Below are 23730 nucleotides of genomic sequence, written 5' to 3'. Positions count from 1 at the left end.
GCCCATTCTCTAGCTCCATGCCCCCTCCTCCAGGAAGTCTTTCCCAGTGCCTAGTGCAGAGTAGGTTCCAAAAGTTATTTCTTTTCTAATTCTTTCCCGCCTTGGCGTCTTTTTCACTTGCTAGTCACTTAACAGGGATCAGGACCCTAGCCTTGCTGCCAGCAGATTTTGAGCTAGAATGTAATGACATTGTCTTATTTTTATTTCACGTATTTTCCAGTCACCTACTACCTATGACATAGGATATGGATTTTTCAGTTATTAGCATAACTGAAAATATTCATATTCATTTATTACAAGCCATATATCCATCAAAGGACTAATATCCAGAATATATAAAGAACTCTTATCAAAAAGAAAAATCAGGGGCACCTGAGTGGCTCAGTGGGTTAAGCACCCGACTTCAGCTCAGGTCATGATCTCACGGTCCATGAGTTCGAGCCCCACATCAGGCTCTATGCTAGCCCCACATCAGGCTCTATGCTGACAGCTCAGAGCCTGGAGCCTGCTTTGGATTCCGTGTCTCCCTCTCTCTCTGTTCCTCTCTTGCTTACACTGTCTCTTTCTCTCTCTCTCTCTCTCAAAAATAAATAAGGATTAAAAAATTAAAAAAAAAAAAAAGAAAAGAAAAATCAATAAGGCGCCTGGGTGGCTCAGCTGGTTGAGCATCCAGCTCTTGATTTCAGCTGGGGTCATGATCCAGGGTTGTGGGATCGAGCCCTGAGTCGGACTCCACACAGAGCATGAAGCCTGCTTGGGATTCTCTCTCTCTCTCTCTCTCTCTCTCTCTCTCTCTCCCCCTTTCCCTCTGCCTCTCCCCTGCTTATGCACACTCTTGCTCTCTCTCTCTCTCAATAAAAATGTATATATAATAAAGTAAAAAAACAATTTTAAGGAAAAAAAGAAAAATGAATAGAAATTAAAAATCAAACAGAAAAATGAGCAAAAGACTTAAATACTTCGTAAAAAGAGGCTATATGTGGCCAATCAACATTTGGAAACACTCAAGCGCCTTAATCATGAGAGAAACGTGAATGAAAAGTCCACTTTGAGATCCCCGGATGGCCACTAGGACCAAAATGAAAAAGACTTCCAGTATCAAATGTCGGCGAGGATGTGGAAAGATTGGAACTCTGATTCACTGATACTAGGCTGTAAACTGTGACAGCTGCTTTGGGACGTTGGCCATATCTACTGAAGCAGGACGTACCCAAAGTACTCTCTGACCCAGGAGCTCAGCCGCCAGGTATAACTCCAACAGAAACGAGTGCATGAGTGCACGGGGAGTCGTGCACAAGAATGTTCACAGCAGCTCTATTCATAATGGCCCCAAATTAATACATTCTGGTTAATACATTCTGGTTCATGCATATAATGTAATACTGTATAAAAGCGAGAATGAATACATTGAACTATACAAATGTTGAGCCAAACACACAAGAAGTCTTTTTTTTTAATTTAAAAATATTTTTTAAACATTTTTATTTATTTTTGAGAGACAAAGTGTGAGCGGAGGAGGGGCAGACACACACACACACAACCCAAAGCAGGCTCCAGGCTCTGAGCTGTCAGCACACAGCCTGATGCAGGGCTCGAACCCATCAACTGCGAGATCATGACCTGAGCCAAAGTCGTACGCTTAACCGACTGAGCCACCCAGGTGCCCTGAAAAGAATGGTCTTTACGGTTCCACTTATATGGAGCTCAAAAGCAAACAAAACTAATCTGCTGTTACAACTGGAAGAGTGGTTGCCTGGCGGCAGGCGGGCGGGGGGGTGGTGGTTCCGGGGAGGGGTGGGTCGTGCCTGGCTGGAGGCCTGAGGCTGGCTACTGAGAGGCTCGTAACATTCTGGTTTTGACCTAGATGAAAAATTGTCATTTTTCACATGAGTGAAAATTAATTGATCTGTGTCCTTTTCATAGGTACGTTATACACCGAGAAAAAGTACTCAAAATTTTTTAAAGTAAAACATTTAAAGACAGCATTAAGGAAATGAAAGTCTGAGACGTGACGGTTCTCTTGAAGGTGGAATGCGAGTGGCAGGCGTTCAGGGGACTCAGCCTTCTAGAATCAAGTCCAAATGGCCACCTCTGGCTCCTCGGGTCCTGCGTCCTGTTATGGGGCAATTCAGCACGGCGGATGGAAGCACAGATTTGGGAATCTGATGAACCTGAATTTGAACCTGAGCTCTGCCACTGGCTGTGGGACTTGAGACCAGTTACCTAACCTCTCTGAGCACCAGTTCCTTCGTCTACAAAAATCACTTTGGAGGGTGACGGGTTTGATCAGTGGAATGAAGTGGTCCAGCACGGGGCACACACAGTGGACAGGAGCCACATCCAGCTGCCTGCGGCTCCCCATGCAAGCCCTGCTGTCTCACACCAAGTGTCTGTGCCTGCTGTTCCCTCCCCTGGAATGCCCTTCCGCCTGGAGATCACGCTGCCCATCCTTCAATGCCCAGCTCAGACACCTCCTCCTGTGGGATGCTACCCCCCACATGAGATTAACCCTGCCCCCATCCCAGCCACAAGCATGTAGAGTTTATACAGTCTGCTGCATGGAAAAATGAACAGGTCTTGGAATGATTCTGGTTTCTCTGCTGGTTCCTTCTGCGTGCGCAGAAGAGTATTAGCCACACAGCCCTGCGTTGGGGACCTCATCTACCTCTCTGGCACCACGAGATGTGTTGTGGGTGAGTGGTTATCAGAATGACGTCAGCCTCAAAGGTTAGGGATGTCCCCAAGTCATCCCAGTTCCCGTTACCACCCTATATGGATAGGTCACCCATGACAGTGCCTCCCGCTCCCGCTTAACCTCTTGCTGGCCTAACAGGTTCCCCAAGCCAGGCACTCTCTGTGTGAGGCAGTGACACTTAGTTTCAAACTATTAGGAGTTTTCAGCAGGGCACTGGGGACAGTGGGACAACTTGGTCAGGCGTGACTGCACATGTGACCACGTCCGCGGCTTCCTTGGTGGTTTAGTAAATCGGGACATATCTCTCGGCAAGACAAGCGCTACAGAACCCCATTTGAAACCCGCACAGCCGTCCAAGATGCGGCTCACGTGCGGCTTCACCCCACCGCCCTGCACCCCACGCTCTTCCCAAACCTGCGGGCACTCACGCGGTGACGCGGCTCTGCCCATTAGGGCCCTCAGCCGGGAACGCTGCGCCTCACCTTTCCAGCCCGTGGAGTGCGACCCAAAGGTACAGTTCCCACCAAGACCCATGCCGGTCAGGATAAGAGATGGAAAAGACGAGAATCCAGGTTCCCCTGGCTTCGAAGTGGAGACAGATCCCCACGGAAATTCACAGTACACGGTGGGGAGTGCCGTGGGGGCGGGGCACAGGGACCCGAGGGTGGTCAGAGGCACCGGTTCGGGGAGGAGAAACTGGGGAAGGCTTCCTGGAGGGAGGTTAATGTTTCCATTGCTGATCAGTCCACAGAATGTAAGTGCCACGAAGGCAGGGACCTCAGGCTCGTTCTCAGCTCTTCCCAATGCCTGAGTGTCTGTGAAAGAATCCGGCAAGGGCGGAACAACGTTGTGGGGGGTCGAGCAAGTCGGCCCCTCTGGAGGCATCCTGGGAGGGAGGTACTTTGTGACCCGAGGGCTGGAGGCAGGAACGGCAGGGCCTGGGAGGGAATGTGATACAGGTGGGGTTGGGCCCGGTGAGGGGTGAGGCGGGCAGGGTGATCTCACACCCAGTATCCCCCCTCTTCTTCACAGCAGCCCTAGAGGAAAGACCCCCTCCGTCCACGCTCGGATGCATCCACCCCCCCATTGCTTCCTTCCTTCCGTCACTGATACGTTTAACACGTACCTATTGAGCGCCTGGCGTGTGCCAGGTGCCAGGGACGTAAGGCAAGCTGGACCGGCCAGGCGCCTCTCGCCAGCGGGTGTGAAAGAATGAACTCCAACACACGCACGAGGTGGCCTTGGATTAGGACAAATTCTGAAAGAGATGATAAACACGGTGACGCCACAGGGGGTGACGCGGCGTGACTGGGGGGGCTGCGCCGGACGTGTGCTCAAGGAAGGGCCCTCTGAGAAGGTGGCATCTGGGAAGTCACCAGCCACGGAAAGAGCAGGGCAGACCGCACGCACAGCACACGTCCAGGTGCCGGCGGCGGGGACGATGCCTGGGGCATCAGAGAAGCCGAGGAAGGCACTCAGAACCGGAATGTTCCATGGGGGTAAAACGGAGGCGTGGAAGGGATGAGGTAGAAGAGGAAGCCAGCAGCCAGATCGTGTAGATACCTGGATTCATTCTACAGTGAGATGTGGATGCATTAAAGGGGTTCGAGGAGGGGCGCCTCGGTGGCTCAGTTGTTAAGCATCTGACTTTGGCTCAGGTCATGATCTCACGGTTCGTGAGCCCAATTCCCACATCAGGTGAGCCCAAGCCCTGCTTCGGGTGAGCCCTGCTTCTCTCTCTCTCTCTCTCTCTCTCTCTCTCCCCCCCCCTTTCTCTCTGCCCCTCCTGGGATTCTCTATCTCTCTTTGCTCCCCCCTCAAAAAATAAACAAATAAAAATAAAAGGGTTTAAGGAGGAGATATTCTCATTGATTTATTTTAACAAGACCACAGGCTCAAGCTGGAGGCGGCAAAAGTGGGAGACTTTCATCGGCTTAAGATCCACATGGGAGGCAAAACTGTCAGAACCAAGGGCTAGGAGCCTCGGTTTCTCTTCCCAGCCTGTTTCTCCCCATCTTTCCCGTCTCAGAAAACGGGCATCACCACACACCCTACTGCTCCAGCCAGAAATGTCTAAGTCCTCTCTGTATCCTTTCTCTCCCTCTGCCTACGCCCAGCCAGTTCTGTCCATGTCCACACCAGGGAAAGGGAGCAGTTTCCAGGCAAGGCCAAGGTTAAGGCGCGCCCAGGGAAGCGGGCCTGTGGGATGGCCTCAGCAACTTCCCGCTTCTCTGGTGCAGGTGGGGAGAAAGCGGAGAGCTGGCTTCGGCCACCGTGAGGCTCCGCCACGCACACGTGACAAAGGGGGCAGGGAACAAGAGTCCGGATTGTTGCAAAAGAATAACCAAAATGGTAGACCGTGGACTCCAAGGTGTCAGGGAGAGGGGTGACAGCCAGTGAGGGAGCGGGAGGGCTCCTGGGGGTGGGGGTGGGGGGGGTGGTTATAGAAGGGGCCTGGAAGGATAAGAGGTGTGGCCGGGGTGGAAATCCAGGAATGGCACTGTTAGCAACGAGGCAAGGTGTAGGGTATGACCTTGGGAGTGGGCAGCTGGGCAGAGCGGAGAAAGTGATGTCTGGGGGCGAGGAGGTCAGGGTGTGGACAGGGAGTCGTGTGAGTGCTGGAGTCACTGAGAAGGAGGCTGGGGTGGAAGGCCGGCGGTGAGCACCCCCAGAATGCAGGGGAGTGGCCGGGAGGTGGTGGACCCGGTGCTGGCAGGCAGGGGCAGGGGAGATCTAGCCGGTTGGGGTGTATTCAAATGAGCCCAGGGGTTGAAGGAGGAAGGGGGAGAAGGAATGGTTTGTAAGAGGCACAGGGGAAACCAGAAGGATGCCCTTCCCTGCCTCCCAGCCCCAAGGTGCCTCCTCTTGGAGGCTGCTGGGAAGTCTCCACCAGGGCCAGGAGGTGAGGGGACACCCTAGAACCCCAAGGTCCCCAGAAAGGGCTGCAAAGGGGTTACAGAGAGGCCTGAAGAGGGAGGTGAGCCTTGCCGACATGTGGCAGGCTTGCCCGCTGGCAGAGGTAGAAGACGAGCCAGCTGGGCAGCGAGGAGAGGGGAAGAAGAGGATGTGGAGACCGTGGGTTGTCATAGCAGAGGGCACTGTGGAGGGAGGAACGGTCCCAAGGAGGGTCAGAAGTTAACTAGCTGTTAGCAGCGGTTAAAACTAGCTTTTCGGGAACTGCAGAACAATCTTACCCTGCCCCATCTCTCCTTCCGTCCCCTCCCAGCCAAGCCCGAGGCTGCACAGACCCAGGTGCGGGTACCTGAAGGCCCGAGGGAGGGCAGGCCCCCTGTCTCCTCACCCCTGCTGCTTTGCAGATAATCTCTGTGGGCACCAGAGAGGTCCTGCCTAACGGATGTCTTCAACCACGAGGAGGGCGGTGGGGAGCTTGGGGAACCAGATTAGCCACCAAGCCCCTCCGCGGTCTCCCTGCTGTGTTTGCTGTGCAGAAAGCAGGTGCCTCCCAGAGGGCCATGCCACCTTATCCGTGTGTGCAGCGTCGACCTGGTTAACACTGCTTCCGCCTTCCTCTCGACAGGCTCCCATGGCACTCCCGCCTGGGGAGGAAACTGAGAAGAAACTGGCCCTGTGTGATCCACCTTCTTGGTTATAATCCTTACAGTGTCATGGAGGGAAGCTCTGGGGTTTCGGGTCAGAATCTGACGAATGGGAAGGTATCGGGCAATCTCAGAGGAAGCTCTGACCAACTCATTCTCCTCGCTGTCCTTTCCCCAGCACTCACCGGGCAGGAGTGGGGCTAGGCCCTGGGATACGGGGGGTGAGGCCCCATCCCCAGCCCCTGGGATTCCACAGACCAACAGGTGATCTGTGTGCCAGAGCTGGGGTTGGGGAACACAGGGTGTGGGGGCCTACGGGAGCCCCAAGGAGGTACCCCATCTGCTTGGAGGGTCAGAAGCCCCAGTATGTTCATGGGTTGGGCATCTCCATGAAGCCTGGGCCAAGGGCCTTTAAAAACCCCCGATTTGTCTTTCTGGTCACAAGGAGACTCAACCTGTGACGACCAGTAATGCTAACGATCCCCATAATCCCCTCCTGAACTTTAGCAATGCTCTAGGCAGGGGCACCGGCCCATTCTCTCAAGTCACCACCAACACTCCTGATGGATAGGCCCCATCATGGCACCCATTTCACAGAGGAGCGAGTGGTGCAGCCGGTCTGGCCTCACAGTAATAGACACACCATCCATCCATCCATCCATCCATCCATTTACTTACTCAGTGAATGTTCACTGAACACCTACTGTCACTGTTGGAAGCACTGGAGATGTAGCAAACTACAACATAGATAAACTCCGGTGAGCTCCTGTCTTTGTGGAGTTCATACTCTACTGGGTAGAGCATAAAGGAAACACAGATTAGAGAGTGAGCGTGTTTCAAGAGGCCAGATCGTTGGTCCCTTCTAACCCAGTGACCGTGGGAGCACTCTGCCCAGAAGAAGGGTGGGAGCAGCCTCCAGAGCCAAGCTCTCTCACTATTGTGAGCTCAGATGTGGGGGGGGGGGGGGGGCTCTGACCCTCTGAGCCCGTGGGGCCCTGATGGAGAAGCTCCCAGCACCCTGGCAGGTCCCCCTGGCTCATCCATTCCTAAGTGCAGCCCCCCTCGCTGTCTGTAGTTGACATTGGCTGGCCACACGGACCTTGGCTGGGACTGCTGGCCAGACACCTCCACAAATATGGCGGAGTTTGTACCGTTTACATGGCAGCTCCTAGCGCCAAAGGTCACTGTCCCTGGAGAACTCGAAGGAAGCTGAAGTGTCCTTAAGACCTAGCCTTGGAAGTCCTATCACAATAACTTCTGCCATCCCCTATTGTCACCGGCCTCTCTAAGGTTGGCTCAGCTTCGAGGAGAGAAGACGTAGGTCCCATTTCTTGACGGGCACGGTGCCAAAGAATTTGCGGGTACGTTTTCAAACTGCCACACAAAGCCGGGAGTGGTGGCCCCAGATGCACTTGGGAGGTCTGAAGGCAGAGTCTACACATTAGGCCATAGGACTTCACGGGATGCCAGGCTGCCAAGAAAGAGAGGGCAGGGTCTTCACCAAGGCAGTGGATCTGGGCATGGAGAGGGGACAGAGAAGACAGTCATGAGGGGAAAGTTCTATCCTGTCCCTCACGGGCATCCCAGCCTGGATCCACACAGAGGATCGGGGACCGCTGGGCTGGATGGGTGGTTCTGAGAGGTGGGGGGTGTGTATGCTCAGGGAACCCCTTCTGGATGTGTGTGGGGGGGTGCTGAATCAGGACGTAGCACTGGGGACCAGGGAGGAGGAGCCCTCAGTGGGTAGGTCACAAGTCAAACTCCTCAGGGTTTTCAAAAGAAGCCGGTGAGGGAGCATGAGGGATGTCAGATCCCACTGCCCGGAGTGTAGCCACCACAGTGAAATCTGGGAAGTGAAACTTTTTCAGATTTCTCATTTGTTGTTTGAGGTCAGCTTTCAGCGCCCCCCCCCCCCAACCCCCGTTCGGAGCTGCAGACCGAGGCCAGGGGCCCAAACCACCCAGAAACTTGCCTGGGGGCTGTGGGAGAGGGCGGGCTGCTGGCTCCCAGGTGACCCCTCCTTGGGGATTCCCAGTGAGAAGGTGGTGATCTCATGCGGCCTTCTCCTTTAACACCATGGGGCCTGCGGCCGGGAGGGGGCAGGGCAGGGACTCTGGCCCAGGAGTCAGTCTGGGTTTTGGTGGCAGCTCCTCCGGGAGAGATCTGTGTGACCTTCAGAAGTCACTTCCCTCTCGAGTGCTCCGTTTCCTCATCCATCAAATGTCAAGTCAGTTGATCTTTAAAGGCGCTCCCCTCCACTGACATCACCAGCTGACCGCCCTCTCGAGAGAAATCATTCACCCCAAACCCCTTCTCTTAGCACCCACCCAGAGCCCGCCGGCTAGACAAACACACAAAGTGTTCCTAAAGATTAAGGCTCCGATTCAGCCCAGATCCCCCTTGGTCTCAGGTGGAGCCTCTCGGTGGCCGCACCTGATCCCTCCCACCTCACCCCATTCCCAGGGAGGCTGGGGACAGTGTGGATGGCTCGGGGCTGTCAGCCCCACCGTGGGAACCACCACGTACAACGACCCTCCTTCCCAGGGATCAAGAGCATCTCTCCGAGCCCTTGTCCCCCAACACCCCATCCAGGCACCCACCAGGCGGGACACTGAGGGCGAGAGTGAGAGGGAAGAGATGGAAAAGTCTGAGGCTCAGGTGCCCACCCAGCCTGTCCTTGGCCAGGAGGTCTGCTTGGGGCTTGTCGCAAAGCTTATTCATCATCCAGGGTCATTCACGCTTAATATTCGTCTTCTTGGCCAGCCTGGAAGCTCCATGAGGGTAGGGGCTAGTTCTGGTTCACTGCTTTATCCTCAAGGCTTGGAACCGTGACTCGCATATAAAAGTTGTCCAATAAATAATTGTTAAGTGAATGAATGCATGAATGAATGAATGAATGAATGAATGAATGCTTTTAAAGTGCCTTTAGGGGCGCCTGGGTGGCTCAGTCAGTTGAGCGTCCGACTCCGGCTCGGGTCATGATCTCCTGGTTTGTGAGTTCAAGCCCCGCGTCGGGTTCTGTGCCCACAGTTCGGAGCCTGGAGCCCGCTTCGGATTCTGTGACTCCCTCTCTCTCTGTCCCTGCCCCGCTGACACTCTGTCTCTCTCTCTCTCTCAAAAAGTAAATAAACGTTTTAAAAAAAATTTTAAGTGCCTTCAAACTACTGGGGAAAGATCAGGCAGATACAAATACTGTGATAAAAAGCTTTTCACATCACTCAACATTTATTATTAATACACCAGCTAACGTACACCGGGAACTATCTCTGTGCCAGGCTAGAGCTGTCAGATTAGCAAGTAAAGACACAAGATACCCCGTTAAATTGCAGGTAAACAACGAACAGTTTTTTTAGTGTAAGTATGTCCCACGCAATATGGGTGTTTTGCATTTTATTCTCTAATTGTCACGCCAACGCTCTGGGAGGAGTATTATTATTCTGCCCTTTTACAGATGAGGGAACTGAGGCACAAGAGAGCTAGGTAACCTGTCTGACGTCACACCACTGCGGTGTGGCCAAATCAAGGCTAGATCCTGAGGGGTTGGAGCCTCCGGTCAGCCCGCTCGCTCACCACCATGGTCTCCAGTCTCCCAGCAAGTATCCATAAGTGGTAGGCACTGGCCCGGGCTCTGGGACCCAACGGGGAAAGAAAGGTCCGCTTTGGCTGGGGTGGACAAGAAAAGCTTCCCAGAGGAGGGACAGGCGAGGAGGTGGGACACAGGGGAGGCAGAGTCTTGTGGGAGGCAGGTCAGGGAGAGAGAGCAACTCAGACATATACCCACCAGCCCATTGGCAGCTGTGACCCCCCCCCCCCCACTCTGAGCCTTGACTCTGCTGGGAAAAAGAGGCACAACACAGACCCACAGTCTCTTACCTAGACTCCTGGGAGCCAGATGGGTTTTCAAATTCAGAATTTTTCAGACTTTAGAAAGGAGATTCTAAAATATGCATCAATTGTATATGATACAGCACCTCCCGGGGAACCTAGGACAGACTCTCGTGTACTCAAGATAGGTACATTTCTGCAGCAAAATGTATAAGCGTCCACATTTCAGCAGGATAAAGACTGCAACTCCGTCTCTTTGCAGTTCAAGTCAGGTTTTGCCGTCCTGTAAATTTGGCTGCCGGGCATTTGGAGATTCTTGAAATTGGGGACAAGGAAGCATACACCCGTCCTCTCTAAGGCCGGTCGTGGGTCCCCCTCCGCAGAAAAGGCGCTTGTCCCCAGGCTTCCCTGCCCTCCTTCCCAGCCGCCTACGGGGGACCTGGGAGGAGACCGGGTGGCTGGCGCGGAGGCGGCTAAGGAGTTTCCAAATAGGAAAACCAGCGGCTGCGAGCCCAGGACGAGGCCGGGCGTTCCCGGGCTGCCTGGGCCGTGAGTCACCAGGTCGGCAGCAGGCAGCGCGCAGGAATGCGGCGGGGCGATCGCCCGGCCGGGGGTGGGCGGCGGGCAGGCGAGGCGAGGGCACCGCCGTGCGCCAGAGTCGCGGGTGACTAAGCAAGACCCACCCCGCCGACCCCCAGCATCTGGCGCTGCCTTGCGCGCCCCCTTGTCCCGGCCCCGCGCCTCCGCGGCCAACGCTCCCCCTGGGAGCCCCCCCACCCCCACCCCGCCCCTGCTCAGGGGCCTCCGAAGAGGATGTGGGAAGAAACAGTCCTTCCATGTCTATTTGTAGACCATCCTTTTCGTTTTTAATTATTTTTTTCAAATGTGTAGTGTCTTCATACACCTCAAAAAGGTAGACACAAGGGTCTCGAAGAGGTATTTGTACACCCGTCTTCACAGTATCCAAAAGGTGAAGGCACAGGTGTCCACGGAGGGCTGAATGGACAAACCAAATGCATATATGCACGCGATGGAATATCATTCAGCCTTAAAAAGGAAGCGAATTCTGACACGTGCTGCAGGATGGATGGGCCTTAGGACGTTATGCTACGTGAAAGCAGTCAGCGACAAAGAGGCAAGCCCTGCGTGATTCCACTTGTAGAAAGTGGCAAGAGTGGGGGCACCTGGGTGGCTGCGCTGGTGGAGCATCTGACTTGGGCCCAGGCCATGATCTTGCGGTTCATGGGTTCGAGCCCCGCATGGGGCTTTCTGCTGTCAGCACAGAGCCGGCTTCGGATCCTCTGTCCTCCCCTCACTGCCTCTCTCTCTCTCTCTCTCTCTGTCTCTCTCTTTCTCAAAACTAAATAAAACCTTAAAAAAGAATTTAGAAAAAAAAGAAGTGGCAAGAAGGGGTGGGGAATGGAGAGTGGGTGTTTAACGGGCACAGAGTTTCTATTTGGAAAGACGGACAGTGGGGATGGCCGTACAGCCGTGGGAATGGACCGAATGCCTCTGAGCTGGGCGCTTCCAAATTGGTAAGGTGGTAAAGCCTAGGTTATGTGCATTTTACCACGGTGTGTTCAGAAAAGAAGAAAAATGTAAAGGTACAAACGTCAGTCTTCCACTCCCGTCCAACAGCCCTGCGGCTCTGTCACCCAACACTCCAATGTCACCGCCAGCCCTTCCGTCTCCTCCCCGACAGAGGCTATGAGACGCGGGCAATTCCATGCGGCGTGTCTGTGTGGAAATGTGGAAATACAAATGTGAATACAACCTCTTCTATGCACCCCTTTTCTTTTTCAAAAGGCGTTGACAGCAGCATACTTGCACCTTGCTTTTTCCACTTACCGACCGACACATCTTGGAGACCTTTCTCTACGGATGCTTAAAGAGCTTCCTCGTTTTGTGCTTTTAAAAATAGCTTCACTGTGCTCGCTTTGGGAGCGCACATACGAAAAACAGCTTTCCTGATAGATTTTGCACGAAATTCATCCGTTGTTAGGGCACGGTGCGATGATTTTCAGAAAACTTACAGGCTTGTGCAGCCTTGAGCACAATGGGTTTTAGAACACTTCCATCATCCGTAGAGCTCCTGGGGTCTTTTGGAGTTTAATCCCCCACCCCCACCCCCACCCCACCCCGCTAACGACCGAGCTGCTTCCTGTCTCTAGGGCTGGCCTTCCCTGGAAATTTCTCCTGAATGGATCATACAACATGTGGTCGTTTGTGTCTGGTTTCTTTCACTGGGCCTCGGGTCTTTGAGGTTTGTCCGTGTTGCAGCGGGTTTCATGCGCTTGCTCCTGAGTAGTATTCCATTGCGTGGGCATTTCACATTGTGTTTGTCCATTCACAAATTGATGGCTCGTCAGACGTTCACAGGGGTTTCTAGTGTGCATAATGCTGCTATGAGCATTCGCGGACAGGCCTTTGGGGTGCCCACGTTTTTAATCCTCTCGGGCAGACCCCTGGGAGAATGGTTGGCTCATGTGGTTGGGATGGGTTTAGCTTTTTAAGAAACTGTGAAGCTTGGGGCGCCTGGGTGGCGTAGTCGGTTAAGCGTCCGACTTCAGCCAGGTCACGATCTCGCGGTCCGTGAGTTCGAGCCCCGCGTCAGGCTCTGGGCTGATGGCTCGGAGCCTGGAGCCTGTTTCCGATTCTGTGTCTCCCTCTCTCTCTGCCCCTCCCCTGTTCATGCTCTGTCTCTCTCTGTCCCAAAAATAAAAAACGTTGAAAAAAAAATTTAAAAAAAAGAAACTGTGAAGCTTTTTTTCCGAAGCAGGGGCACTATTTTACATTCTCCCCAGCAATGTGTGAGCATGCCTGAACACTTGTTACGATCTTTTTTAATTCCAGCCCTGCCAGAGGGTGTGAAGGGGTATCTTGTGTGGCTTTAATTTGCATTTCCCTAATGGTAAACGACATGGAGCATTTCCATGTGCTTATGGACCATTCATATACCTTCTCTGATAAAATGTCTATTCAAAATTGTATCCGTTTTTAAATTTAGTTCTCCTCTTATCATGGGCTTACAAGACTTCATTCTTTTTTGTAGCTCTGTAGCAATCCGTTGTGTGGGTGGGCCATGATGTGTTTGTGTCTTATTGAAATCTCTTTAAAATTTTTCATTTTGGGGCGCCTGGGTGGCTCAGTCAGTTAAGCGTCTAACTTCAGCTCAGGTCATGATCTCACAGTTCGCGGGTTCGAGCCCCACTTCGGGCTCTGTTCTGACAGCTCCGAGCCTGGAGCCTGCTTCCGATTCTGCGTCTCCCTCTCTCTCTGCCCCTCCCCTGCTTGTGCTCTGTTGCTCTCTGTCTCTCAAAAATAAATAAACATTAAAATTTTAAAAAATCTTCTATTTATATATAATTCTATAGTGGGCATAATATATTAGTGTAATAGTATGTGTTCCTCAGTAAATAAACACATGTGGGGGGAAATTTTCTCAAATTATTTTCCTGAGAGGGGATCAGAAAAGCTTGGTGACCACTGGTTCGAGCCTTTATCCTCCTCCTGGCCAGCCTCACCCCATCCTTCAGGCCTGTTCCAGCCATCCTGAGCTTTGTAGAAACCCTGTTGAAAGCCTGATCTTCTGGCAGCTGGGGGGCCCCAAAGAACCTGATCATTGTCCCCTAATTGATGGGGGAGTCTGAGGCTCAGAGGCATTTTGTTCCCCCCACTCCCGCCCCCCGGGGCATTTTGGCACAGTGTGACTTTCCAGGGCCCTATGGCAGGACGCCTCCCTTAATCTGGGGAGCTCCAGGCTGGATGATTTGATGTTTCCTTGGGCATTCCCTGAGCCCAGCAGGGCCAGAAGAGCTCAAAGTCCAGGAGGTTGGTTTGGGGTTCGTGTTGCCCTCGGCCCCCGCACTCTGTCCATGGCGTCATGCTAAGCTCAGAGCTCCAAGGGACAAGACTCTGCTGGTCCTTTCCTCTCTCCTTGGTTGGTTCTTTCCTCTTCCTCGTCTCCACTATCGTCATTGTCACCATTTACTGTAGATGTACCGTGTGCCTGGATAAAACATGCAGGGCCCCATTTAATCCTCCCATAATACTTGTGAGGCTGAGCTTAGTCGTTCCATTTTGCCCAAGAGGAAACAGAAGCTTGGGAAGGTTATGCATCTGGTACTTAAGGGATAGAGGCAAAATTCAAACACAGGTTGACTAACTCCAAAGCTCACACCTTTGACTGGTCCTTGGCCCTACTGGAGGGGCTTCGGCTAATCTTCCTCTGGTTCTTGGCAGACATCTCGGAGATATCTCTGAGTGATAAAATGGGGGCAGTGTCAGGGGAGGAAATGGGGGGTGAGAATTGAGGGTAACCCCCTTGCCCTGAGCCAGGGCAACTCCAGAACAAGTACTATTGCGGGCAGGACAGGGGTAAGGCAGGAAATGGATGCTGGAGAGCCGGAGGGACCCAGAGAGTGGACACCTCTGCCCTTTACCTACCCCACCTCGGGCTCAGCCCCCAGGGTGGGAGAGAGGAAATTAAGCCCAGAGTAAGGGAAGATGTCAAAGGTACTCAGGCTTTCGGTACTTCGGAAGGACAAAGCTAAGCTCTGTCATCACATTTGGTGCTTTCACTCTCCCTGTTTCTCAGTGAGCATGTCTTTTTTTAAATGTTTATTTATTTTTGAGGGAGAGAGTGAGAGCGAGCAGGGTAGGGGCAGAGAGAAAGGGAGACAGAGGATCCAAAGCGGGCTCTGCACTGACAGTGGAGAGCCTGATGCGGGGCTTGAACTCATGAACCGTGAGATCGTGACCTGAGCTGAAGTCAGACACTTAACTGACTGAGTTATCCAGGCACCCCTCTCGGTGAACATTTCTTTTTTTTCTTTTTAAGTTTATTTATTTATTTATTTTGAGAGAGAGAGATAGAGTATGAGCAGGGGAGGGGTAGGCAGAGAGGGAGAGAGAGAATCCCAAGCAGATTCTGCACTGTCAACACAGAGCCCGGTGTGGGACTTGAACCCTCAAACCGTGAGATCGTGACCTGAGCTGAAACTAAGAGTTGGATGCTTAACCAACCAAGCCACCCAGGTGCCCCGTGAACATTTCTATTGGAAAGCTCCAGCCTTGTCTGCGCTGAACCAGCGGAGGAGGGAACTGTGGGCACCCAGGGGGATGGGGAGGAACAGAGGGTCCAGACACTCTGGCAGACAGTACCAGTTCTCAGGAGCTCAGATCTGATGACCCCCCATCCTTGGCTCCAGAACCATGCATGAATACCTCCCATATTCAATCCATACCCCTTGATCCGGCATTCAAGGCCTTTCCTCATACGGTTTCAGACTTTGCTACTCTCTGTGCTTATCTCTAGGTTTTTGCTCACATTGTTCCCTCTGCCCAGAATATTCTTTCCTCCCCATCCCCCCAGATCTACCGTTCAAACTGCAGTCATCCTTCAAGGCCCAGCCCAGATGCTTCCTCCTCCATGAAGCCTTCCCTGATCCCCTTAACTGGAAATGACATCTCCCTCTTCTGAACTCCCACAGTCTTTGGTTCATACCTTTCTGAGGGCGCGTTTCATTGTCCCACCAGCAGTAGGCACTGACCCTTACTCCACCCAGCTTTCATTGCCCTTCTGATTGTAATAGCCCAATCTTCCCCCACCTTCGGTCATGTGATCCAGAAGAAGCTGACTGCACCCCAGGATCCAGAGAGGGATCTGGTCGAAGCATCACATCTTCTCTTCGGCTACTCCCACCCCCACCCCCACCCCCATCTCCAACCACTACAGAGATTCATTCAGGGTTGGGCCTGTGACCCAGAGTCAGTTAAATCAGGGCTTTCCTGGTATGACCAGGAGATGGGCCCATTCTTTGGGGTGAGACTGATAAGCACAGAATATATAGTCCCAGGAGTACGAGCTTCAAGAGCAAAGCTAAAACAAAGAAAAGCAAAGCCAGGCAGATGGCATACAAGGATTGGGATTCAGCCAAGCCTGAAGCTGGAATTTTTTCAGACGTGGGGACGAAATATTCCTTTTTTGAGATTGGTTCACTGTGGATAAGTCAAGCATCGACTTAAAGTAGCAGTTAACTTCGGGGACCAACAAAAGGAGAAAAGAAAAGCTCTCAGCCTTGATAAACGTCCTTAGAATTTTGCAGTCAGAAAATCTAAAGAGTCACTGTTAATTTTGGTATACACACATCGACACATCGTTTCAGAGAATAACGTTTTGAATCTGAGTTACTTTCGGAGGTGAGACACAACTTTTTCTCTCTAGACGTCCAGCTGCTTGTAACCGAGAATCCCTGACGGATATACTCCCCTGTGTTGTGTTTTTCTGTAGCTAATGTCCTACTTGAGCCTACAGAATGGAAGCTCTTAGAAAGCAGGGACCACAACCTCTTGCCTTTGTGCTCCCCCACCACCACGCACGCACAGGGCCAGCCTGTGTGTCTGGATCCGAGAACTGTGAACGCTCTCGCTGTCCTGGCCCAGGCAGGGGCCAGCCCAGGGTCCTGAGACTCTCACCTTCTCCCCAGGCCTGACCTGGCTATATATAGCCCTACCCTGGGCTTCCTGCTGGCCACACCCAGCCAGTGGCTCCAGAATCAGCAGAGGCCAGAAAGCTCTGATTTGCCCAGATTGCAAAAGCTCTGTGTCCACATGGATACATCTAAGACACAACGTGTGGCTCAGAGAGACTTCCAGGCACCCTGGCCAGCATCTGGACAGCAGCCAGTGGCATCGGGACCTCAGCTTCTGGAAGCCGTGTTGGGGGTGGAGACTGAGGGGCTGTGTCAAAAAACAAACGGCTTGGGAAACCAGCAACAGGGGGTGCCTGATCTCGGGAGAAGGAGGCACCAGAATAAGAGGCCGGACTCAGGGGGTCCCTACTGCGCAGGGGCTCAGGGAGACCTTCAGTATCCTCCCATCTGTTTCTGGCAACTTGGCTCGGGACAGTCGCCACAGTCCCATTCTTAGTCTGGGATTCTTGAAACAAAGTGTCCGAGGGACTCTATGTTGTCCATAGCCAACCGGGTGCAACAGGGATGCATTTGGTGTCCTGTTCTCGTGTTATCAGTCAAGAGAGGCCCTAGTAAGCTGCAGTAACAAATCAGCCTCCAAATCTCAGGGCTGTAACACAACAGAGGTGTGGGTCTCACTCACACAAAGCTCCTGCAGGTTGGACAGCTCCCCAGGTCAGCTGTCCTCTGCACAGTAGCCGGCTGATCCAGACGGCTTCCTTCTGGTGGCTCCTCCCTTTCCAGCCATGGCCTCTGTAGTCACCACTAATGGGAAAGAGCAAACCGGAAGGTCGGGTACCAGCACTTAAATGCTTTGGTCCAGAGATGACCTGTGTTCCTTCCATTCACAGCCCACCGATCAGAGTTAGTCACTCGGCCCCAACCCGACTGCAAGGAAGGCTGGGAAGTGTGGAGAAGCACATGGCTATCCAGTGAGTGTCGAGTGCCTCTGTCGCACCGGGTGTCCCAGGGAATAGGGACACAGAGGCACAGAGGGATTAGCAACTTTGAAGTTGGCTATCCCGGTTCGAACACAACCTCCTCCAATCATTGGCCATGTGACCTTGGGAATGTTCATTTCTCTGAGCCCTGCTTTTCTCATCTGCAAAACAGGGATAAAATGAAAGTCCCTACCTCATTAGGTGGTTGAGAAGATTAATCGGATAGTGCTCATAAAAAGTACTTAGCAATGCCTGACACATGGTAAGTGCTAACAAACGCACACTATTTAATGAGTCTCACTTTGCTTAGGAAAAGTCGAAGAGGCCGAACCTATGATCGAAAAATCTAGCCGAGACAGCGAGAATGCAAGAGACACCAGGCCCGCGGCTGGCCATGCCCTCTCAGCTGAGGCCAGAGAGCCCTGGTCTCCTTCCCTCCCCTCTAGAAGGGTCTGTAAGGACCCGCGGTGTGTGAGAATGCTGCCTGTCTCCCAAGGCACATGTATCCGACGCCTTGGTGTTAGTTGTGGGGAGAAAGCCTTGGTCCTCAGTTGAGAGAGTTCCAAACATTGTGAGCAGATGGGAAAAGGGGGATCTGCCCCCCAAACATTGCTCCTGCTCCTGTTTATGGCAAACAGGACACCCAGACAACGGAAGACCTCAGTGTGGGTATTAAGATCCCCGAAAAGCTTCTTGGAAGAGGCCAGATTTAAGCAAGTGTCTAGAAGGAGGGGGAACTGGGGAGGGAGCGGTGGCTGAGTGAGGTGGAAAGCAACTTCAGAGACAGAGGAAAACCAGGAGACGCCCAGGGTGGGGATGGGGTCTATCACCTCCAAACAGCCCTCTACAGTTTACAGGGCAAGCTCACAGGACTGGTTAAAATTCAGCAGGGCTCAGTGGCAGGGACGGCGAAATCCAAACCCTTCTTTCTAGTTAGTGTCACTTGTCGTTGGGAACCAGCTGCTGAGCCAGGGGGCACATTTTCCAGGCTCCCTGGCATCTAACTGTGGCCCCCTGACAGGTCCTTGCCAATGGAACACGAGCAAAGGTAAAGCACGTCGCCTCTGTACCAAGGCCTTTGCCGAGAGGTTATGCTTCCCACGGGGTTTCTTTCCCCTCCCACCGGATGAGCACGAGGATGATAGACCAATGGATGATAGATCTTCAAAATGCAAAAGGCCTGATCTCTAAATCACTGCATTGGACGGGAAAGCCGCCTGCAATCCAGGATCAGCTGCCGTGAACCGGTATGCAAGTGAGAAAGAAACACAACGCATCTGTGGGATTTATTGTTATAGCAACTAGCGTCGTCTTTTTTTTTTTTTAAGAACTTTTTTGAAGTTTGTTTATTTTGAGAGAGAGAGAGAAAGCATGCGTGGGGGGCAGGGCAGAGAGAGAGGGAGAGAGAGAATCCCAAGCAGGCTCCGCACTGTCAGCACAGAGCCCGACTCGAGGCTCGAACTCACAAAACTGTGAGATCATGACCCGAGCTGAAGTCACAAGCTTAACCAAGTGAGCCACTCAGGTGCCTGTAGTTAGCATTGTCCTCAAGCACGGTAGGTAGGTACACCTTTCCTTGAAGGGGCGTGGGGGGCATCGTGGGGAGTACAGAGGGGTGACGGCCCCCCTTTGCGTGCCCACTGCCCCCCACATTCCTTCTGCCTAGCAACGGGGCAGCCCCTGTGCCTTCCCCCCTCCCTCCCCTCGCACACCCTTCCTGATGGAATATGGACAGAATCCAGGATGGGTGGAGTCTTGGTTTGTCCTTTCCTGCTTCTTGAGAATCTTTCCTTAGAGCATGATGTGGAGGTTTTGGCCCTTGCAAGAGGCGTGGGCAGTTGGTTCCCTGGGTGGGGTGATGTGAAGGAATGGGGCCAGGGAACCCCCGGGGGGGGGGTGACAGTAGGTGGGGGGCGAGCTGAAGGCCAGCCCAGGAGCGTGGCTGTGATCTTCTGAACCGAGTAATCCCAGGTGTTTCTGCCTCCCTCTCCTCCCTGCAGGCTGGGTAAGGACCAGAGGCCATGGTGGCTTCTCATAGAGAGGGCAGAATGTGCTACTGAGGCCGGCTTATCTGTCCACAGGGGGCCGCGCTCCTCCCAGGCCAGGGTGATAGCCACCCCCCCACCCCTCTGCAGAGCTGGGTGGATAAGGCAGCTTAGCAGCTCGGAAGGTTGGGGAGGGAGGCACAGGAGCCCTTTCCTGAGGCCCCAGTTTTGGCACTGGCCTGCCCTTCCTCTCCTAGGAGGGCTGTTGAGGAAGGACTTCCCTTCTTAGGAACAGGACAGAGAAAGGAAGCCAGTCTTCCGCGCCGTGTTGTGTATCCGACCCACTCCCACACGCGCCTCGAGTTTCCCACCCTCTCAGATCCTCCGCAGTTGCCTGCAAACAAGTGACACCTCCCCCGGTCACTTCCCCACACCTAGGGCCTCCTGAAGGTCTGTCCCTCCCGTCGCTGTTCTGGCTTTCGGCTCTGTTGCCGACGCTAGAAAATGAAATTTGAAAAACTTTCCTTTACAACAGCATTAAACACACACACACACACACGCACACACACGAAATACTTTGGAGTAAGTTCCACAAAAGATGCCTAAGGCCTGTGCGCCGAGGACTACAAAATATTGCTGAAAGAAATTCGAAATTCAAGAAGACCTAGAGAAATGGAGACATCCGTTCATGGTTCATGGATTGGCAAGGGCTCACTGTTGAGTATCAATATTGGGATGTCTGTTCTCTTCAAAATGATCTTTAGAGGCAACCCAATTTCAAGCACAATTCCAGCAGATTCTTTTGTAGAGGTTGACATGTTGACCCGAAAACTTTTTCAAAAGTTTTTTAAATTTTTCAATTTTTTTTTTTTTTTTGAAAGAGAGAGCACAAGCAGAGGAGGGACAGAGAGACACAGAATCTGAAACAGGCTCCAGACTCTGAGCTGTCAGCACAGAACCCAATGCGGGGCCTGAACCCATGAACTGTGAAATCATGACCTGAGCCAAAGTCAGGCACTCAACTGACTGAGCCACCCAGGTGCCCCAGACCTGAAATTTTTTATGGAAACGCAAAGGACCTGTAATATTCAAAGCTTCTTGAAAAATAACGAAATGAAAGAGTTTACCTTACCTGACTTCCTGATTTAGTATAAGACTAGAGAAACTGAGGCATTGCAGCACGATCACGGTGACAAACAAATAGATCCATGGAATAGAAGATAGAACCCGGAAACAGGCCAACGCTTAAACAGTCATTTGATTTTGTTATACAATCACCAAAGCATTTCAATGGAAAGGGGAAGGTTTTTCTTTTCTCTCTCTCTTTTTTAAAATTTTTTAATGTTTGTTCATTTTTTAGAGAGACAGAGTGTGAGTGGAAGAGGGGCAGAGAGAGGGGGAGACACAGAATCCGAGGCAGGGTCCAGGCTCTGAGCTGTCAGCACGGACCCCAACGCAGGGCTGGAACTCATGAACTGCAAGATTATGACCTGAGCTGAAGTCGGCCACTTAACCAACTGAGCCACCCGGGCGCCCCGAAAGTTTTTTCAACAAATGATGCTAGAACTGGCTATCCACATGGAAAAAAAAAAGAAATTTCAACTCCTCCTTCACACCATTCACAAAAACTGATTTTAAATGAATGATCGACCTCAATCAGAAGCAGCTGAAATCATAAAACTTCTAGAAGAAAATGTAGGAGAATATCTTTGAGACTTAGCGGTAGACAAAGGCATCTTAAAATGGAACACAGAAAACTATTTTTAAAAGATTGAGAAATTATACTTCATCAAAATAAAAAATACACCATTAAGAAAATGACAGCAAGCCTCAGACTAGAAGAAAATATTTGCAAAATATATCTGACAGAGGACATGTACACAGAATATATAAGAACCCCTGCCACTCCCTGATAAAAAGATAGAGAACACAATTTTTAAAATAGACAAAAGATTTGAATAAAAACTTCACAAAGGGAACTATTCAGATGGCCAAGAAGCATAGGAAAAAATGCTTAACATCATTAGTCATTAGGAATATGCAGAATAAAACCACAACGGGACGCCGGCTATACACCTACCAGAATAGCTAAAATTAAAGACTGATAGCATCAAACGCTGGCAAGGATGTGGAACAATCAGAACTCTCGCACATCGCTAGAAGGAATGTAAAATCGCATAACTTCAGCCCTGGGGATAAAAATCTGGTAGTTTCTTAAAACAAAACCTATCCCAGCAATTCTACGTCTAGGTATTCACTTTTAAGAGAAAGGAAAACATATGTCCACACACACACAAAATATGCCCACAAGAATGTTCAGAGCTGGTTTCTTCTTCTTCTTCTTTTTTTTTTTTAAACGTTTATTCATTATTGAGAGGCAGAGAAGGAGCATGAGCAGGGGAGGGGCAGAGAGAGGGGAAGACACAGAATCTGAAGCAGGCTCCAGGCTCTGAGCTGTCCGCACAGAGCCCGACGCGGGGCTCGAACCCACGAACCGCGAGATCATGACCTGAGCTGAAGTTGGATGCTTAACCAACCGAGCCACCCAGGCGCCCCAGAGCTGCTTTATTCTTAATGGCTACAAACTAGAAACAAGTCTGATGGCTATAACAGAAGAATAAATAATTCTTCTGGTATAATCATATAATGGGATTTACTTAGCAATGAAAATAATTAACTACCTACACATATAGCACCGTGAACGATTCTCGCGTTGTGCTGAGAGACGGAAGCTAAACATACAAAAATACATATAATACAATTTGACTCATATGAAATCCTAGAATAGGTAAAGCTAATCTCTGGTGAAAATATTAGAATGATGGTTACCTGGGTAGGGGTAAGAAGAGACTAGGAGGAAACACGGGGAATTTTCTGGGATGATGATGATGTACTATATTTTGATAAGGGTTTGACTTCTATAAGTACAGGCATTTGTCAAAATTCACTCATACTTGCGATTCAGGTATAATTAAGATCTGTACAATTCTTGTATATAAATTTTACCTTAGGGGCCCCTGGGTGGCTCAGTCGGTTAAGCGTCTGACTTCAGCTCAGGTCATGGTCTCACGGTCTGTGAGTTCGAGCCCTGCGTCGGGCTCTGTGCTGACAGCGCAAAGCCTGGAACCTGCTTTGGATTCTGTGTCTCTGTCTCTCTCTCTTTCTGTGCCCCTCCCCTACTCTCTCTATCTCTCTCTCTGTCTCAAAAATAAATATACATAAAAAAATATTTTTAATAAATTTTATTTACCTAAAAAAGATAAACATATATTGAAGTCTACTTAATTGTATATATCCTGATTAAGTGTTTAGGGGTAAAATATACTGGTGTCTACAACTTTCTTTGAAATGATTCAAAACAATAAAAAGATGGAAAATTGGTGGATGAGTGGGTGGGTGGGTAGATGGATGGAGAGAGATGTATGGATACATGATTAAACCAATAGAGCAAAATGCTAACTGTAGAATCTAGTTGGCATATGAGTGCTCACATAAAATTCTTTCAAATTTTCTGTATGTTTGACATGTTTCTTAATAAAATGTTTTCTGAAGAAAGGCAAAACAAACAACTTGTTGATTGCTATAACTTCAGCACCTTGAACAGTGTCATAGTGTGCATTAGGTGCTCAATGAATGCTTGTAGGAAGGAAGGAAGGAAGGAAGGAAGGAAGGAAGGAAGGAAGGAAGGGAAGGAAGGAAGAGAAGGAAGGAAGGAAGGAAGGAAGGAAGGAAGGAAGGAAGAAAGGAAGGAAGAAAGAGGAAGGAAGGAAGGAAGGAAGGAAGGAAGGAAGGAACGAAGGAACGAAGGAACGAAGGAAGGAAGAGGGAGCGAGGAAGGGAGGGAGAAAGGAAGAGGGAGGGAGGAAGGGAGGGAGAAAGAAGGCAAGGAGACAACTGCAATTAGAAAATAGAAGCAATCTGGGGTGCCTGGTGGCTTAGTCAGTTAAGCATCCGACTCTTGATTTTGGCTCAGGTCATGATCTCACATTTTATGATATCAAGCCCCGCGTCGAGCTCTGTGCTGACAGTGGAGAACCTGCTTAGGATTCTCTCTCTCTCTGCCCCTCTCCCTCTTGCACGTGTTCTCTCTCTCTCTCTTTCTCTCTCTCTCTCAAAATAAACAAAAATAAACTTTAAAAAGAAATAGAAGCAATTCCTCAGGAGGACCCTCCCCTTCCCACCTCCCCACCTGTACCATGTTCTTTCTCCTTACCACAGTTGGAACAGTGTCCCTGCTCCTCTCCAAGACCATTT

At 51.2% G+C, this 23730-nt stretch overlaps 1 long non-coding RNA gene across 1 annotated transcript; it reads right to left on the bottom strand.

Annotated features, from left to right (window-relative positions):
- Nucleotides 1–1817: 1817 nt before the first annotated feature.
- LOC132687511 (uncharacterized) lies at nt 1818–10776 on the bottom strand. Its single transcript, XR_013551920.1, has 4 exons — nt 10126–10776; nt 6931–7766; nt 3822–3953; nt 1818–3633 (listed from the first exon to the last, which is right to left on the bottom strand). It is a non-coding gene; the product is annotated as an uncharacterized LOC132687511 (long non-coding RNA).
- Nucleotides 10777–23730: the final 12954 nt, after the last annotated feature.

Source organism: Panthera onca, chromosome E1 (assembly GCF_046562875.1).
Source record: "Panthera onca isolate mPanOnc1 chromosome E1, mPanOnc1 haplotype 2, whole genome shotgun sequence".
Lineage (NCBI taxonomy): Eukaryota > Metazoa > Chordata > Mammalia > Carnivora > Felidae > Panthera > Panthera onca.
Note: the sequence above shows the minus strand (reverse complement) of the source record. Positions and strands in the feature narration are given on the sequence as shown.